Raw genomic sequence first — 582 nt, forward strand, 5'->3', positions numbered from 1 at the left:
TTTGTCATAAATAGCTCTTATTATTTTGAGATACGTCCCATCAGTACCTAGTTTATTGAGAGTTTTTGGCATGAAGGGCTGTTGAATTTTGTCGAGGGCCTTTTCTGCGTCTATTGAGATAACCATGTGGTTTTTGTCTTTGGTTCTGTTTATATGCTGGATTACTTTTATTGATTTGCGTATGTTTAACCAGCCTTGCATCCCAGGATGAAGCCAACTTGATCGTGTTGGATAAGCTTTTGATGTGCTGCTGGATTCTGTTTGCCAGTATTTTATTGAGGATTTTTGCATCAATATTCATCAGGGATATTGGTCTAAAATTCTCTTTTTTGTTGTTGTGTCTCTGCCAAGCTTTGGTATCAGGATGATGATGGCCTCATAAAATGAGTTAGGGATGGTTCCCTCTTTTTCTATTGATTGGAATAGTTTCAAAAGGAATGGTACTGGCTCCTCTTTGTACCTCTGGTAGAATTTGACTGTGAATTTGTCTGGTCCTGGACTTTTTTTGGTTGGTAGGCTACTAATTACTGCCTCAATTTCAGAGCCTGTTATTGGTCTATTCAGGGATTCAACTTCTTCCTG

The sequence above is a fragment of the Mandrillus leucophaeus genome, unplaced genomic scaffold (assembly GCF_000951045.1).
Source record: "Mandrillus leucophaeus isolate KB7577 unplaced genomic scaffold, Mleu.le_1.0 Scaffold557, whole genome shotgun sequence".
In the NCBI taxonomy this organism is placed as follows: Eukaryota; Metazoa; Chordata; class Mammalia; order Primates; family Cercopithecidae; genus Mandrillus; species Mandrillus leucophaeus.